We start from the raw sequence: 15824 nt of genomic DNA, 5'->3' as shown, positions 1-15824 counted from the left end.
CAGGGTTGTGCCATGATCTCAGGTTGTGAGATCAAGCCCCACGTTGGGCTTCACGCTGGGCACGGAGCCTGCTTAAGATTCTCTCTACCTTTGCCCCTTCCCCTCTCAAAAAGAGAGAGAGAGAGAGAGAAAAGAAGAGTCTTTATCGAATGTAATAAATATTTGTTATTTCTACCTTTCAGCTAGCCTATTTTTGTTTCTTCTTTTGGTCATCACACCATGATTTTTTCTAGGGGACACACTCCTCCTCCACATAAGCTTATTTGATGTGGGTAGCATTGACTCCACTCAGTAAATTGATGAATAACACATGGCACAGTTCTAACCAATGAAAATTCAGTTTACAGTTTACTGCATGAGCTTGACTACCTAGTTAGAAATACATAACTTTTGCTGGAAGTAATAGGAGAAGGGTAGAGATTACCAGTAGAACAGAGCTTATTGATGAATAAATTCCAACAAGGGAGAGAACAGAGTTAAGTTGTAGAAAGAGAAATACTGAATTGAATGATATAGCATGCCTGGATACAACTATTCCTGAAGCTCTACATTTCTGTATTTTTCAGTTACGTGTATCTAGAACTATTGTCATTAGTCACTTCCCATAATATTTGACTCTTTTTGCTCTGCCATGAATATTCTGACTTTTTTAAAAAAATGTCATTTTGTTACTACTTATAAATCAAAACAGCAAACAGAAATATATAATTGTCCAAGCTTAGATCACATGTTCATGACATAGCTGCCAAGGAAAGGGAAAGTTAAATAAATTCCTATCATTGTCTTCTGTAGGAAAAGGCAGATCCTTTTTATAAAATATTTAGGAATCCTCCAAATATGAACTTTGGTCAAATGCTGGATAGACTAAATGTCCACTATAATCTTTCTGAAACACAACTTTATATATTTGTAAGTCCTACCTAACCTAATATTATTTACTTATTTTATTACATTTATTAATTAATTTATTATTATATGTTTTCCTCTTACACACATTAAAAATCTCTCGATCTGAATTATGGGAATTATTAATTAAATCAATGTGACCTCCATCAGAAGGTAGTCTTAAAGTTAAAGTCAAAATTCACTCCAAAGGAAGAGAACTGTATTGTTCACTGTAATTCATACATACTTTGAAAGCAGCTGTAGTTTATGTGGCAAGCCAGTCTATAAACAGAGAAGGAAATAAATGGCGAAGTATAATTGGTAGAGGGAACAAAGTTGAGGATTTGGGGGTGATGTTTCTAGTTTTTACTTTGTACACTTTTATCTAGGCATCAGATACATCTGAAATAGTAATAATAGTAATAATAGTAATAGTAATGTTTGGCCTTTAATATCTGGTGTCAGCTGGACTTTGTAACACCCCTCTCTTCAGGTGGGGACACAGGGTCCCTTATTGGAAAGTGGAAAGGAAATAGTAACTAAAAGTCTTCCTTTCTAAGTTTCTGACATCCTAAGACCACCACTACTGATAAAACAAGAATAGGAAAATTGTTATCATCATCTGAGTTTTGTTGCATAAGTGAAGTTGTGAACAAATCCATTTTTTTTTACTGAGTATTTAAAATTCCCCCCAGTTCTTTTGATTTTGCATACACAGAGTTCACATTTAATACATTTGCCATAACATACGCTGATTTCTCAACAATTCCCATAGTAAATGCCCATAGCTTGAAAAACAGGAAGCTGCTTATTCTACAAACTCCAAAGGCATGCTGAGTACCTTTCTTAGGAACAGATAATTTATTTATTTATTTTTTAGATGATACATTTATTTTTTTTATTTTTTTATTTTTTTAATTTTATTTTATTATGTTATGCTAGTCACCATTCATTACATCATTAGTTTTTGATATAGTGTTCCATGATTCATTGTTTGCATATAACACCCAGTGCTCCATGCAATACGTGCCCTCCTTAATATCCATCACCGGGCTAACCCATTCCCCCACCCCCTCCCCTCTAAAACCCTCAGTTTGTTTCTCAGAGTCCATACTTTCATGGCTCGTCTCCCCCTCCGATTTCCCCCCCTTCATTTTTCCCTTCCTACTATCTTCTTTTTTTTTTTTTTTTTTAACATATAATGTATTATTTGTTTCAGAGGTACAGGTCTGTGATTCAACAGTCTTACACAATACACAGCACTCACCACAACACATACCCTCCCCAGTGTCTATCACCCAGCCACCCCATGTCTATCACCCAGCCACCCCATCCCCCCAACCACTTCTGCTCCAGCAACCCTCAGTTTGTTTCCTGAGATTAAGAATTCCTCATATCGGGCGCCTGGGTGGCTCAGTTGGTTAAGCGACTGCCTTCGGCTCAGGTCATGATCCTGGAGTCCCGGGATCGAGTCCCACATCAGGCTCCCTGCTCAGCAGGGAGTCTGCTTCTCCCTCTGACCCTCTTCCCTCTCATGCTCTCTGTCTCTCATTCTCTCTCTCGCAAATAAATAAAATATTTTAAAAAAAAAAAAGAATTCCTCATATCAGTGAGATCATATGATACATGTCTTTCTCTTATTGACTTATTTCGCTTAGCATAATACCCTCTAGTTCCATCCACGTAGTTGCAAATGGCAAGATTTCAGGTTTTTTTGATGGCTGCATAATATTCTATTGTGTGTATATGTGTGTGTGTGTGTGTGTGTGTGTATATATATCTTCTTTATCCATTCATCTGTTGATGGACATCTTGGCTCTTTCCATACTTTGGCTATTGTGGACATTGCTGCTATGAACATTGGGGTGCATGTGCCTCTTCAGATCCCTACATTTGTATCTTTGGGGTAAATACCCAGTAGTGCAATTTCTGGGTCATAGGGTAGCTCTATTTTCAACTTTTTGAGGAACCTCCATACCGTTTTCCGGAGTGGCTGCACCAGCTTGCATCCCCACCAACAGTGTAGGAGGGTTCCCCTTTCTCTGCATCCTCACCAACATCTGTCATTTCTTGACTTGTTAATTTTAGCCATTCTGACTCGTGGGAGGTGGTATCTCATTGAGGTTTTGATTTGGATTTTCCTGATGCCAAGCGATGTTGAGCACTTTTTCATGTGTCTGTTGGCCATTTGGATGTCTTCTTTGGAAAAATGTCTGTTCATGTCTTCTGCTCATTTCTTGATTGGATTATTTGTTCTTTGGGTGTTGAGTTTGATAAGTTCTTTACAGATTTTGGATACTAGCCCTTTATCTGATATGTCATTTGCAAATATCTTCTCCCATTCTGTCGGTTGTCTTTTGGTTTTGAGGACTGTTTTCTTTGCTGTGCAAAAGCTTTTTATCTTGATGAAGTCCCAAGAGTTCATTTTTGCCCTTGCTTCCCTTGCCTTTGGCAATGTTTCTAGGAAGAAGTTGCTGCGGCTGAGGTTGAAGAGGTTGCTGCCTGTGTTCTCCTCTAGGATTTTGATGGATTCCTGTCTCACATTTAGGTCTTTCAGCCATTTTGAGTCTATTTTTGTGTGTGGTATGAGGAAATGGTCCAATTTCATTCTTCTGCATGTGGCTGTCCAATTTTCCCAACACCATTTGTTGAAGAGACTGTCTTTTTTCCATTGGACATTGTTTCCTGCTTTATCGAAGATTAGTTGACCCTAGAGTTGAGGGTCCATTTCTGGGCTCTTTATTCTGTTCCATTGATCTATGTGTCTGTTTTTGTGCCAGTACCATACTGTCTTGATAATGACAGCTTTGTAATAGAGATTGAAGTCCAGAATTGTGATGCCACCAGCTTTGCTTTTCTTTTTTAACATTTCTCTGGCTATTCGGGGTCTTTTCTGGTTCCATACAAATTTTAAGATTAAACAAATCCATTTTAAAGGGATGCCTGGGGGCTCAGTCGGTTAAGCATCTGCCTTTGGCTTAGGTCATGATTCCAGGCTCCTGGGATCAAGTGCCACATCAGGGTTCATTGCTCAGTGAGGAGCCTGCTTCTCTCTCTCCCTCTGCCTGCCCCTCCCCCTGCTTGTGCTCTGTCTCTCTCTCTCTGATAAATAAATAAATAAATAAATAAATAAATAAATAAAATCTTTTTAAAAATCCATTTTAAAGGTAAATGTCTTCATCTCTACCCTTCTACCTCAAAGGGAATCTATGCCAAATGCTCTGGTAAATAGATGTTGACTTGTGAACTGATATGAAATGCAGACTCTGAGCCTTGAGTATTTTGAAGATTGAAAAATCTTGCTCAGCATGGGTGGCCACCAAAATGCAATCCAAGGCCATCTACATATCACAACTGAGACAAATTGGGGAATATGTTGTCTAACGTCTAATAAAATGTACTGCTTTAAAAAAAACATCTCTCAATCTGGTAATAGTATTGAGAAATTGTTTGAAAATAAACCCATTTAATTTAGATTTGTGTATTGAAAGGAAACATTAATATTATGAATTTAGTAGAGCAATCCCCAAAATTTTTTTAGTCCATAAAACAGAAATGAGTTACCGTAACTCTAGTGCATCTCTGTAATCTTCCTTCATAAAAATTCATTAATTGCAAAATCACTATGATCCTCCAATTTATATCGTATTAAATTTTGTATTAAACAGGATTCCTTTGGAAGAATTTTGGATAAATTTAATTAAAAGTCTAAGGATCAAGCCTTAGAAAATGAATAAGAAACAGGCAATATGCATTTGATGTAATAAGCAGTAGGTGATATATGCAACTGGTGACTCACTAAATTCTATCCACGAAACTAATAACTAATTCAAATTTAAATAAAAGTTTAAAAAGTAAGCTAAAAAAGATACAAGCAATATAAACCAATATGAATCTTAGTCTACATCTAAGGTCAAGAGAAGGGATTAAAGCACTATACAGAACTATATAGTGTAATAATTGAACTCCAGACTTTCACAGAAAATTTCAGAATCTCAGACTAATTATGGCTGCATAAATTATAAATTATGAATATGTGTTCATCACATTATTTTTAGACCTAAATAAAACCTATCATTGCCCTCAGCCGAAAATATACCACCAGATTTCCTAAGTATAATTGAATTTAAAATGAGAGCAAAAACACCTGCAGAAGCATTCAATCTAAAACTTGAGTTTGCCATGTTTTACTGTTCAAAATATCTCATATTTAAAATGTACTAAACTGACTGTACAGAGCCACTTTATAAGACTACTTGGGCTCTACATGTAGTCAGATATTTTTAAAATCTTTTGAAAAGTGACATATGCCCTTCAAAGATTTAAGTTTGCAAATGATGAGAAATCTTATGTTATCAATAATAAGGAAATCCATAGTGCACAGTGATTAATCTGAAATGTAAACATTATTTCATCAACTCTTAGATATGCAATTTTTTACTTTTAAAGTTTTTGAATCCAAGATACAGCTTACAAAAGTTAGAAACTCTTCATGTATTCTTTCTTTTAATTTTAGAAAGTTGCTGGTACGTCATCATCTTAGTTAAAATACAGATTGTAAGATAAATTCTGCACAGAAAGATTTGCAAAAGCTCCTGTTTTGAAAAACAAATAAGCTATCTCTCTGTACCCAAAATTATGTATGTATTGCTTTAAACTTTAATATGTTTTCTTTTTGTCAGAAACCTGCAGTTTTCAAAGTCAATGCATCCCTCTATAAGGCAAAATAAAGTATTATGATTCAAGAAGTAACTTATACCTAGAGCCATAACAAGGCAAGATAAATTTGCTGTGAAATCATTAGGAAAAATTAGTTAATTCACCCATAATTACTGCTGAGGATATTTGTGCCCTGACCTACTCAATTAAGGCCTGAACACCTGCCACCTTTTCCATGCTATTCTGCTGGGAATCCCCTGGCGAATAAAACAATTTTATCCCAGGAACATGGCTGAATGACTACAGTGATTAAAAACAGATCTCACTCTTATCTCAAATCTGTGGGAAATTCTTAACATTTTGCCAAATTACTTTTCCTTATTGTTCAAGCCAAAGATATAAAAATATATTACATGTTTCCAAATAATGGGATAAATTTACTAGGTGCATTAAGACATACAAATATCATTTGCTTTAAAAATGTTATGCTCAAATATGAACAGTAAACAGGACATATAAAGGGCATCAAAGATAATTTGTTAGATGGAATAAGTGAACACCTTGTTTATTATGTGGGCATTGAGTAAAGCTTGCCAAGTATTTACTGCTGTGGACAATTCCTTTTTAACTGATTACTAGCTAGGCTCTCATGAATGCCTCAAGCAGACAATCAAATGCTGTTGCATACTTAGAAAGCAAGATACTTTATATAATGCATTTGGTTTATTTTCTTCCATCAGCATCATTTGAAAATTTTCAATGCTGGGTAGAATGGGCAGGGACAGTCAGTGAGCAGGGAATTGCAATATCACCTCCCTTATTATTCCAAAGCAGAATAAGTTAGTCTTGCCTGTGGTATAAACATATGGCATCCATTGGGGTTTATTGTTAAGACAACAATGTTGAACTTATTCCATGAAAGTAACTATAAAAATAATGAAGAAGTCTTACCAAAACATGAAAAAGATCAACTTTGCTTCTCATACCATTATCCCACATTTCCTTTCCTCTCCATTGCTAACAACACTCCTGAATTTGGTGGATATATTTTTGTACTTTTTAAAAGCGTTACAGGGTGCCTAGGTGGCTCAGTTGGTTCAGCGACTGCCTTCAGCTCAGATCATGATCCTGGAGTCTCAGGATTGAGTCCCACATCGGGATTCCCCCCACATCGGGATCCCTGCTCAGCGGGGTCTGCTTCTCCCTCTGACCCTCCCCCCTCTTGTGCTCTCTCTCTCTCTCTATCTTGCACACTTTCTCTCAAATAAAATCTTTGAAAAAAAAGAAAAGCATTACATACATATAGAAAAAGAGGGTTGTGGGATCCCTAATTTATAGCCAGTTAGTCACAAGTACAATGACAACCTAGAACTTATAATTGCTATCTGAAGTGGGACAGTCTTGTGGAACAGGACCCTTAACTTGTGGGATCTGTTGCTAGATCCAGGTAGATAATGCCAGAACTGAATTGAACTGTAAGACACCAGGCTGAGAACTGATCAGTGTCGGGGGAAACTTACATATCTGGGGTCAGAACTGTGAGTATGGGAGTCAAGGAAAACAGAGATTTTTCCTGGACAGCTTCAGAGATACCTCACTCTTGTACTCAGGTAGATTGTTTTGTTTGATTGCTTTCCAAGGTATTATGTTATGATAATTCTCAAATTACACCTTTCTGTAAGGTTTACAGCTATGATACTCTATTCCTTAATGCTGGATAAATTTAAACAATTTTAAAAAGAGTATTTCTTAAAGGGTGCTCTGTTTTTTTTTTTTTAATTTCTATTAACATATAATGTATTATTTGTTTCAGTGGTACAGGTCTGTGATTCATCAGTCTTATACAATTCACAGCGCTCACCATAGCATATACCCTCCCCAACATCCATCACCCAGCCACCCCATCTCTCCCACCCCCCACCCCACTCCAGAAACCCTCAGTTTGTTTCCTGAGATTAAGAGTCTCTTATGGTTTGTCTCCCTCTCTGGTTTCATCTTGTTTCATTTTTCCCTCCCTTCCCCTATAATCCTCTGTCTCGTTCCTCAAATTCCTCATATCAGTGAGATCATATGATACTTGTCTTTCTCTGATTGACTTATTTCGCTAAGCATAATACCCTCTAGTTCCATCCATGTTGTTGCAAATGGCAAGATTTCATTTTTGGATGGCTGCATAATATTCCATTGTATATATATATACCACATCTTCTTTATCCATTCATCTGTTGATGGACATCTAGGCTCTTTCCACAATAGTTTGGCTATTGTGGACATTGCTGCTATAAACATTGAGGTGCAAATGCTCCTTCAGATCCCTACATTTGTATCTTTGGGGTAAATACCCAGTAGTGCAATTTCTGGGTCATATGGTAGCTCTATTTTCAACTTTTTGAGGAACCTCCATACAGTTTTCCAGAGTGGCTGCACCAGCTTGCATCCCCACCAACAGTGTAGGAGGGTTCCCCTTTCTCTGCATCCCCACCAACATCTGTTGTTTCCTGACTAGTTAATTTTAGCCATTCTGACTGGTGTAAGGTGGTATCTCATTGAGGTTTTGATTTGGATTTCCCTGATGCCAAGCGATGTTGAGCACTTTTTCATGTGTCTGTTGGCCATTTGGATGTCTTTTTTGCAGAAATGTCTGTTCATGTCTTCTGCTCATTTCTTGATTGGATTATTTGCTCTTTGGGTGTTGAGTCTGATAAGTTCTTTACAGATTTTGGATACTAGCCCTTTATCTGATATGTCCTTTGCAAAATATCTTCTCCCATTCTGTCGGTTGTCTTTTGGTTTTGAGGACTGTTTCCTTTGCTGTGCAAAAGCTTTTTATCTTGATAAAACCCCAGTCGTTCATTTTTGAAAGGGTGCTCTGTTTTGATGGATGATCTCCAATGAATTTCTCTCTCAAAAAATAAAGATGAAATTGTATTTTATTTTAATCTGCCCTAAAATGTATTATGAGCATAATAGTTTCATGAAGTCTAGGATGCTTTGGAGTGTGAACTATATTAATTGTTCTAAGCAAAAATCCAAATGTACATATGCAAATTAAATTTATTGGAATGAGAAAGTAAACAAGAGTTTTACAATGAAAAAGTAATCAAGAGTTCTGAAAGTTTAATGTAAGCCTATAGGGAGAATAGGATTTGAGATAGGAAGATTTTATTTACCTGTGATCCTCAGAGAGATATGCTGATGTCATAGATATGTGTAAAGAGATCTAACGGCCATAACAGTGCTCAGACCAAGGCTGCACTTACTTAAAACCTATTTGTTAATTTCCTGACTTGTAATGTATGGTAATCAACATAACATAATAAAATAAAATTTAAAAAAGCAATACTTCCTTAAAAACACAATAGAACTGTTATATTCCATTTATAGTGGAGCAATTTGGATCTCACTGGAATTGAAGAATAGAAGAATTCATGTGTTAGCCCTCACCACTGGTTAGATGGTTTTATCTGAATGCTGAGACCATTCTTGAATCTGGGTAGAGATGACAGATAATATAAGATAAACTACTTAGAATTTTCTACTAAAGTCAGTTAAAAGGAAGGGATTGGAAAATTTGAAGGCAATTCAACACCAAAATCAAAATAACAGCATCTCATGTTATATTCCTCTGCTGTGTGCCTCATCTCTTAAGTACAAGTTTGCTCATCCCTATCTTCATGTATTTGTTTCTAATTTTTATGCAGTAAGTGTACTGATGGTTTTGTCCCTTTTCTAGTTCTTATAAAACTGAATTTAATAATTTTACAGCAACTGAACAGCAGCAAGTGTTCATGCATGCTGTGATAAGAACAGGTGCCTTTTAAAGGACACTTGCCATATAGCACAAATTTTCCAACACATTTTCGCTTTTGAAATGTTTTATCACTATTTTTCTGCATGCAAATGACTTTGTTCTTCTTGGAGGAAACACCTGTGTTTAGAGCACATGGTATATGCTGCAGAACAGCCGGTCCCTAACATGATATTGCTGAGGCACTCCATCAAGGTCCTCTCTGTCCTTCTGAATTCTCACTTCCAATGATGTCGGAAACATCACCATAAAAGTCAGTGCTCTTTCTGGGTTGTAACTGAGATCTGTGTTCCTTCATTGTGAGTCCATCATTCATTCATTCTTCAAACATTAAATGCTTCTGTGACCCATGCATTGAAAATAAAAGGGATTGTGAGGAACTACACATGACTTTGGAAATCACTGTTGGGGAAATAGACACAAACACTGTAATACACTTGATTATAATAAGCAGTTTATATCACCATTATACTAACCACATTAGACTCTCATGTAAATACATGTTCTCTGAAGAGTATTAGTATGGTTACATATAGAAAGATGATGGAGAACTTATGAACACATGTTTTCTTGTTTAATTACTAAAGTAAAACAAATATATTGAACCCAGTACACTGAATAATGAGAATGGTTACACATTCTACATAAGTACAACTGTGATTGAAGTCCCTTGAGAGACCCCAGCAAGCCACCTTGAATACCTGATCAGTAGAATACATGAGAGATAATAATAAATGCTTAATGTTGTTTAAGGTAAAAAGTTTTGGAATGATTTGTTAATACAGCATTAGATAAGTAATATAATTGCAAAGATATCCTCCACTGTATTCTTCTATAAGTTTTACAGTATTATCTTTTTCTTTTGTAAGTAAGCTCTACGTCCAACGTGGGGCTTAAACTCATAACCCCAAGATCATGAGCTGCATGTTCTACCAACTGAGCCAGCCAGGCGCCCAAAGTATTATCTTTTATATCTAAATTCTGATATGTGACAAATTTCTGCTACGGAAAAATTAAAAATCTCAAGTTTTTTTTTTTTAAATCTCAAGCACTTGTGGCAAAAAAAAAAAAAAAAATCACTCTTTTCTCCAATGAATTAACTTGATGATTCTGCTGAAAATAAATTGGCCATGTACATATCTGTCAGTGTTTTCACTCTCTTTTCTAGTCATAGGATATACTTGTCTGTCCTTACTCTGTCTCACATTGTCTTGATTATAGTAAGTTTAAAACTGAGGTGGTACAAGTTCTCCAACTTTGTTATTTTCCAAGATTATTTTGACTATCATAGGTCCTTTGCTTCCCCATATGAATTTTAGGTATAGCTTGTCACTTTAAAAAAAATTGGTGGAACTTTGACAGAAATAAATCAATAAATATAATTTTTTAAAAATTTCTAAATACATTTCATAATTTATGTTGAAATCCATTAATTACGTATAATAAAATTCACTACTTAACTATGTTTCACCTTCATATCTATCGGAGTACATAGCCCATAGTAAGTTTTCGAAAATATTTTAAAGAAATATAGACAATTTGTTTCACAATTTTATTATAGGATGTTTCCCTTTTTCTCTAGAAGTTGAGCTTGCAAGTGAGCCCCATCCAGGATATGTATTATCTCTTAGGCATTTTTTTTTCAATATGTAGTTTTTACATTAAATGGTGAAGTCTTGGTTATGTTTGCACTTTTTAAAAAATTCTGGGATAAAACAGTGTTCTAACATACATCAGACATATATTATGTTTTTCTACAAAAATGGTGTGTTTTCTAAAAATAATATGCATTCTATTTAATAAATGATAAAAGAGGGAACATTTAAATAATGAATAAAGTTTTTAAAAGTTTAATACCATATTTCCCAAAATGCGTTTTGTGGAATATAGGTTCTCCAATGTAATCAGTGAAGAAAAAGCTTCATTGTCATGTCAGAAATTGTTAATGTTGCACCGTATCCTCTTTGACTTGAGCTGTCTCAGCATATATTGGCTCTTTAAATGTTCTGAGACATCCTGTCGTAGAGAAGCCAGTTTATCAGTGTTTAAGATAGAATTTTGCAAACTAATCTGGGCATTTCACCCCTTCTGGTAGGACATCTATTAGTAACATTCAATTACAATACTTTTCAGAAACTTATAGACTAAAAGGTTGGTTGTCCATGGACCAGTAAAGTAGGCATCAATTGAGAAATGTATACAAATGCAGAATCTTAGGTACCACCCAAGAGCTAGTGAATCGGAATCTGCAAATTAACAAAATTCCTCAGGAGATTCTTATGTAGGTTAAATTTAGAACAGCTGCTTTAGTTTACTTTTTTTTTTAAAGATTTTATTTATTTATTTGACAGAGAGACAGAGAAAGCACAAGTAGGCAGAGCAGCAGGCAGAGGGAGAGGGAGAAGCAGGCTCCCTGCTGAGCAGGGAGCCCAATGTGGGGCTCGATCCCAGGACCCTGGGATCATGACCTGAGCCAAAGGCAGACACTTAACCAACTGAGCCACCCAGGCGCCCCTACTTTTTTTTTTTTTTAAAGTAAGCTCTACTCCCAGTATGGAGCTTGAACTCACAACCCTGAGATCAGGAGTTTTGCAAGAGAAGGAAGGATGGAAGGAAGGAAGGAAAGAAGGCAAGAAGGAGAGGGAGGAAGGAGAGGGAGGAAGGGAGGGAAAGACTGTCACTGGAAAATGCTGCATATGCCTACTTATGGTCTTTAGAACAACTCATACAATATGTATGTGAAACTGTGTTTCAGCTGGGTGACATACCAACTGAGGTAGTTAAACTTGAAATTTAAAGATTAAGAACAAATGAGGCTTAGTTGGCCTGGCTCTATATATCTAGGCTTCAGCACACAGATCATTACATACAGGAAAGGAAAGATGGCTGTGCTGAGTATATTCTGTCCATTCTTCTAGATCTGTTCTTTCTCTACTTTCCTGTGTCCCAGGAGTGTGATCTTTAAGGATCCCTTGCACTCTGGGTTTGGGTTTTGTTCAGTCATTAGGAAGGACCAGCAGGAGACATGATGGTGGGAGGAAAATGCAGTAGAAGTGAGACAAGGAAACGGAAGGGACCCCATAAATAAACTCCATGTTTTCCTTTGCTCTGGCTTCTATTCTTGCCTGCGCCTGCGCTCCCAGCCACTCTGCAGACACCTTGTAATGCAAATAGCAAGTGTCCTTGTAAGGGACAAAGAGATAATGATGTCTTTGGAGTCTTCCAGCACAATAGAAGTATCTAATGAGTGACCAGGTGGGATCGTCATAAACGTTCTCCAACACCACTGACTCCAAACACCTTGACACCAAGACCTCTGGCTTCAGGGAATGAATGACTTATGAAGGACACCCGGACCCTCCTTGTTCTGACCAGTTCCCGGATGTCTAAGAGGACACCAGACCCCAATTGCCAGTAAAAACTCCAGACCCCAAACAAAGAGGAGACTCATGCTCTTTTCCTTTCCAAGTCTCCTGGATGCTCTGTACGTATCTCCCTATATAGATATAGGTATAGATGTAGATATAGATATAGATATAGATATAGATATAGATATAGATATAGAAATATAGATGTAGATATAGATAGATACAGATATAGATCTTCAATAAACTCTGCTTTGATTTCCTGCTGGCTGACATTTGATTTCCATCCTCCTGAAACCAGGGACCCTCTTGGCTGATCCTGTGGGACCTCCTCTCTGGGTCCTTGGACCGGGCCTACTTGCACCAGAAGCATTTACCCCCTGACTCCTTCCTTTCTGGGCTGTGGTTGGGAGTGGATGAGTTCTTCTACTGAAGGCCACAGCCCCTCTCCAGCAGTCTTCATCAACAGTGAGGTATTTCTCCAAGTCTTTAATGACCGTTCCTTTCCCTGTCCCTTTATTTTTTTTTTTAAAGATTATTTAAGTAATCTCTACACCCAATGTGGGGCTCAAAGTCACAACCCTGAAATCAAGAGCTGCACACTATACCCAATGAGCCAACCAGGCGCCACTCCCTGTCCCTTTAGACTTCAGGGTGGTAGCTATTTCTCTCTGCTATTAACCCCCAAGTATTTTCCTATCTCTTGTTAATTTTAACCTTGTCCACATGTCTGTTAATAAATTTTCCATTAAATGCTAAACAGTCACTTCTTTTGAACATTCATCTATTTCTCATTGGGGATCCCATTTAATGTGCTAATTAATTCCATGAGTGGCCCCAGGAAGAGATGCTCAATATGGATATGTAGGATTGGGTTGTCCACACACTTGGCAAATGAATGGATATCCTTTTTTCAGGGGAAATAGAACAGTATGCATTGATGTCATGGTTATGAAACTAACAATGGAGTGGCATGGGAAGTAGTAAAAGTGCAGGACAAAGTCCTGGGAGATGAAGTGCCTTTGGTAACTTATTACTACGGCACCAGTGGCATTTAATAGGAATTCAGGTGTTAATTTGCTACTTCGGACAACACTAGAGAGGTTACAAGAGTAAAGGACAAAGTCAAAGTTTGATTGTCCAACCTCGAGGCAAAGAGAAAAAGCATAAAGCCTCTGTAGGAGTTGCAGTGGTTGAGAATCATACCTAGGACCTTTACATTTGACAGTGTGGAGGCTCTCATCTGGAATTTAATGTGTTGGCTTGAGTATTTGGAGTTGCATTAACATTCCAGTCTCAAGTCCCATCAGCTAGAGGAGTTGGCTTGACAGAATTAAGAATTAGACATCTGACAGCTGTTAACACTATAATCTGGAAGAAAAAAGTGCCCCACAAGAATGTGGTTCTTTCTAAGAGGATTTGACATATGACTCAAACATGTGGATATATAGTGAAGTCACCCCTGCAGCTGGAATGCATGTGTCCAGGAATCAAAGGCAGAGATGACAATGAGATGACTGATTTGTATGAGAAACACTGCGCACGTCCACCAGGCTTCTCCAGTTTTACCCTGTCTGGGCATACTAGGTATCACCACCATCCATCCCCAGAACTCTTTCATCTTCCCAAACTGACACTCCACATTCATTAAAAGATAATCCCTCCTTGACCCCACCCCTCAGTCCCTGACAACCAACTTTCTACTTTCTTGCTGTATGAATTTTACTAGGCCATGTACCTCATATAGCTAGAATAATATAATATTGGTCCTTTGCTGTTTGGCTTATTTCACTTAAGTAATGTCTTCATGGTTCATCCATGTTGTAGCATATATGTATTTGAGAGTGTGTGTTTATCTAAGTTTGGAGGTATGGGACTGTGTACTCACAACTAACCATAACACACAATGTCCCCCTAACTCCTTGATTAAAATTGAACTCAGTTGTCCTGTTACTTGTGCTAGCTACTTATTTCAGGGAATACCTTTTCTCTCTGTTCCTAAAATATAATAACAAGATAATGTGATTTCTTGCCAAAATTTCTGATTTTTTCATTGTGATCCACAGATTTGCTAATGTAAAACAGCCAGACTCATTTTTTCCCCCATAAGGTGGTAATTCATCTTCCATTACCAAACAGACAGGAGTTAGGAGCTGGTGGTGGCTGATCATGCTTCTGAGTGTTCCATCTGGACAAATTCTTGCTTTCGCCATAAATGAAAACAGATCACTAAAGCATTGGGCCAAGTTTTGGTTTTCAAAGCTTTATCACTTCTAGTTTTTCATGAACTCATCATTTGCTATTTATTGAAATAGTATCTTATGGAAAAGTAACTATATTTGTTATTAACTCGAATTGTTTCTTGGGCATCTTCACCACCAACATTTCTGTCTTGGGAATGATTATGCAGAAATTATGGAACTATAGCTGCCCAGACAGAATGAAGAATCTTTTAGGCCCTGAAAAGAGACTTCATGGATTTGTCTGGACAGGATGGAATCATTTTCGTCTTCGCTTTCATACGAAGAAGAGTAGAGAAAGGCATTTCCTTTGGACTCAGTTCCTTTGGACTCAGTTCTTCTAAGTATCATCCAGATGGTATGATCAGTATCAGCTCAAAGAGCCTAATATCTTTCACATTCAGTTTGTTCTTATTCCAAACCATGATTAGCCTCAGTAAATGCGAAGCTTCCTTTGCTAAACCCTGGAAATACAAACGTAGAGAAGACATTCTGATTACTGCCAAGATGAAGTAAAAAGTTTACTTTGCTTCACTAATAGACTTGTTATTTTTTCTCCTTTCTTTTCCAAAATAAATCATAACAAATTTTAAGATCTGTGAGCTACTACCCCACTTAGAAAGCTATTTTTGATTATTCTGGATGCCAAGTGAAGTAATGAGATTGATAGCTTTGTCTCTGGAGGCAGATATACCTGGACTGAAATCTTGACTTTATCCATTATCAGATGTGTGATGGGAAGTTACTTAAATCTCTCACATCCCAATTTCCTTACCTTAAAAGTGAGGGTACTCTCAGAGTCTTTCCGGTAAAGTTGTTATGAGGATTTCATGTAAATTACATTGGGCAGTACATATCCATATGTTA

At 37.0% G+C, this 15824-nt stretch overlaps 1 long non-coding RNA gene across 1 annotated transcript in view; it reads right to left on the bottom strand.

The window, feature by feature from the left end:
* The window catches only part of LOC116638141, a 61749-nt gene that overhangs the window by 9355 nt on the left and 36570 nt on the right, over positions 1-15824 (bottom strand). The window lies entirely within an intron of this gene.

Source organism: Phoca vitulina, unplaced genomic scaffold, assembly GCF_004348235.1.
Source record: "Phoca vitulina isolate PV1807 unplaced genomic scaffold, GSC_HSeal_1.0 scaffold16, whole genome shotgun sequence".
NCBI lineage: Eukaryota > Metazoa > Chordata > Mammalia > Carnivora > Phocidae > Phoca > Phoca vitulina.
Note: the sequence above shows the minus strand (reverse complement) of the source record. Positions and strands in the feature narration are given on the sequence as shown.